The sequence below is a fragment of the Solanum stenotomum genome, unplaced genomic scaffold, assembly GCF_019186545.1.
Source record: "Solanum stenotomum isolate F172 unplaced genomic scaffold, ASM1918654v1 scaffold21764, whole genome shotgun sequence".
In the NCBI taxonomy this organism is placed as follows: domain Eukaryota; kingdom Viridiplantae; phylum Streptophyta; class Magnoliopsida; order Solanales; family Solanaceae; genus Solanum; species Solanum stenotomum.
Genome location: NW_026026690.1, coordinates 181,459 through 185,057, shown reverse-complemented (window position 1 = coordinate 185,057; position 3,599 = coordinate 181,459). Strand labels below are relative to the sequence as shown.

At 31.4% G+C, this 3,599-nt stretch overlaps 1 non-coding gene across 1 annotated transcript; it reads left to right on the top strand.

Moving 5' to 3' along the window:
• The first annotated feature begins 427 nt into the window (after positions 1 to 427).
• TRNAM-CAU (transfer RNA methionine (anticodon CAU)) lies at positions 428 to 512 on the top strand. Its single transcript is given in 2 exon segments — positions 428 to 465; positions 477 to 512. It is a non-coding gene; the product is annotated as a tRNA-Met (tRNA).
• The last annotated feature ends 3,087 nt before the right edge of the window (positions 513 to 3,599 follow it).

Here is a 3,599-nt window from a genome sequence, read left to right as displayed (position 1 = left end):
GAGAGAAAAGTGAGAAAGTGCAGATTTTCGCACAAGCCCTAGCAACCAATTTCAAATAGTGATTCCCGCTTCGTTTCTTGTCCGATTGAGTTGATTTTTGGACAGCTTGTTCTTTTCAACTTAATCTTTGATTGGGAAGATAGAGAGGGTGATTTGGAGTCTTGTAGCTCCAGATTTCGTAATCGTGCACTCATCTAGCCGAAATCCTGAATACGCCAGCATATATAACTTGACTATTTTCATCAAGTGGATTTAATAATCTAGATTGTGAATATTATATACAACATAAATATTATGTCTACTTAAAATGATAGTGCAATCTGTAGTTAAAAAGTTGAAGAATGAATTATAAGTACTTCATCTCACAGAATAACATATAGCCTCCTGATCCGGTTAAGTATATAATATTATTAATTAGTATCACAAAGGGGTGGTGGCGCAGTTGGCTAGCGCGTAGGTCTCATAGCTTCTGAGTAATCCTGAGGTCGAGAGTTCGAGCCTCTCTCACCCCATCAAGCTTTTTTTTCCCATTTTCAGTGGGCCGGAAGATCTGTAATTCATCGGTGACGATATTGTTATTGTAGATGAGCTGGTTGAGTGTTATCGTGAGCTATTTTTTGTTGCGGAATGTTTTATTTTCGTTAGAGAAATCATTAGTCTCCATATCTAAAATAATAAGGAATTTTGAAAGGTCACCTTCTTCTATTTAAAACTGTAAGTGATCCTTTGTAACTAAAGTAACATTTGTAATTGGCTATAAATTAAATCTCCTCAACTTTTGTTACAACAACTACAAATTTTTGTTCTCCAATCCCCATAGCAGTACTCAACACATTTCATCCCCTCTATGAATCCAACCGGCCTTTTTATTGTACAAGAGATTTAAAGATTTAAATATATACTACGATTTCAAGGAGGAAAAATTAATTTGAACTTTATGAATTTTGATTTCTAGTTTTTTTAAGTTACTGAATTCTAAATTAACAATTGATATATATTTTAATAGATTTCTTCAAACACATACAACTTTTTGATTTTAACTTATTAAGTCTTGCTTTACTCATAAGATATACTCTAGCTCGGCCCCGTCTAAATAACTTTTCCACCCATATAAGTGCGTACTTGCATGCATATGATGAGCAAGACTACAATTCATCCATTATCCTTAGCCTTGACATCAGACATTTTCCAAATATGGTAACTATTATAATTACTTGTGTTTCTTTATGAGTTCCATCTGATATTGGTTGGTGTATTCTTAAATGCTTTGCCTGTTTTTTCATATTTTAAACTCCCATGATTCTGAGTACTTATTACTTCCCATGTCTGTTTATAATCATCAACTTCGAGAGAAGTGAATTGATTAGTTAATATATTTAGGATCTTACAATAGATGCTCAAAGTCAAAACCTAGGATTCGTTTGATTTGATTCATTATTAAATCAAATATTCAACCAACAAAGATTGTGGTGGAGTGGTAAGTATTTTTTTATTCTTAAACAGAGATCTCGAGTTTGAGTTTCCAAGTATAGAGTAGCTTTTGTTAGGGAGCGCTTTGCCTCCCCCCTCCAAATGTGGGGCGGCTTCCCAGTTTCCAACGTAAATTCGAATTTATTCACGCACCAATATAGGTACCAAATACCGGATGAGAATATTTTATTTAGATATCCAAATTAAGCATTGTTCCAATTGAACATTTAATCAACTAATAATAAAGTGTTTCAACTAGATAATTTTGAAATTATTTTTGTGTGTGGTGTCGTTCATATTGTTAAGTTAACCCCATAAAATATGTTATCTCAATTAATTACACATATTTGCCTCAATTAGTTCTAAAACTCGAGGCTTGTTCTACTTGAGGTCGATGTGTATAGTTAAAACAAGTGACGTATTTCATTTGGTTAACTAATTAACTATCTAATAGACGAAGCAATTTGTACAATTTCATTAGGAAATACATTTTTCTCATTTTGAAGAAACTTGTTTACCTCAAGAAAATACTTTCTATAATATTTAACCAACCAACTATGAAAAAATTAAAAAATATTTTCAAGACACTCTTAAAGAAAGAAGTAATGACCCGTTTGATCATGTGACAAGACTACTTGCCATTGTGGGCTAAACTAAACACATTGCATGTTGGTCATGAAGAATAAAAAGCACATGGAAACAAGACTATTAGTTAATCGATCCCACTCTGCTCTACCAAAGGTGTGAATAAAATGAACATTTGTTCATGGGTGGCAAAATTAGTTCACGAAGACATGACTGCTCCATCCTGTTTAATTAAGTTTGGGTGGGTCGATAATCTTGCTTATTTTAGTCGAACTTGTTTAAATTTGGGTTGATATGTACCTTAAATTAATTCATGAGAAATCTTGTCAAATATTTCAAAAAGACAATTTTTTAAGTTTAATATGTTATATATAGTTATAATAAAGAAAAAAAAATAGTTTTATTAGATACTAAACAATATAAAAGAACAAACAAAGAACCTAAAACTTAGTTTGTGCAATTTGGTACATCTTATTTCAACTGAAGTAACTTTTGGGTGGGTCAAACCAATTTTGGCATACTTAAATCAAGTCAACTCATCAATTTGACACATCTAATTTTTGGGTCATTGACACTTATGCCCTTGTTTTTTTGTTGGTCTTTTAACTTATCACCCGCTTAAAAAAAAATCTTTTTTTGCAGGACGGTTATATCTTGCATGACTTTAATTTTTAAAGAACGTATATCCCATCAGGCAGAACTTAAGTCGCTAAAGGGAAAAATGTAAAAACATGAAATATGAGGGGTAAAAGTTAAAGACCAATCCATTTTAAAGATAATTGACATGCTTATTTGCTAATTTTCATGGTGACCTCATATGACAAGTTAGAATATTATCTTCGATACAAAATAATGATTTTGATTCATCAATTTCATGTCCTTGGTTGAGAAAAGAGTAAATGTAACAATCACTTACCATGTTTAATTTCTTGAGGAAAGTGTCAAGATCTCATGCTTGTTAATGCCCATATTATTCAATGTACACATAAAATTAATTTCTATTACATTAATTAGACGTTACACATATGATATATATGATGCAAAAGAAAGAAACCACATGGGTGGTATACTTGAATTATTGTTTTCTATGACTAAAAAAAGGATAGGAATTAAGACCCTTTAGGGACCCCCATGCCTACACATACACAAGCTTCTTTGTCACTAAGAAAACAATTTGCCTTGTAAATTAAACACTGCACATGCAACTTTTGAGACCTTGAGGCTACGATAGGGTGGACAATGGGCCTTTATTTCCATGTCTACGTTTCATTCATGAAAGACATTACATATTTCTCAATCATATGAATTTTAACTTATATGTACTAATAATATTTAAGGATTAGTACACTATTACACTACAAAAAAAAAAAACTTACACCAATAAATATGCACATTAAGAAAAAAATGGTAAAGTCTTTACTAGTATAATTAATAGTCATTTAATCCAATATCTTTATAAGTTTTAGCGGTATTTATAAAGAGTGCTAAAATGTAATTGTCACTAGTAATTGCAAGACATATTTCAAACTTCTTTTTTTTTTTTG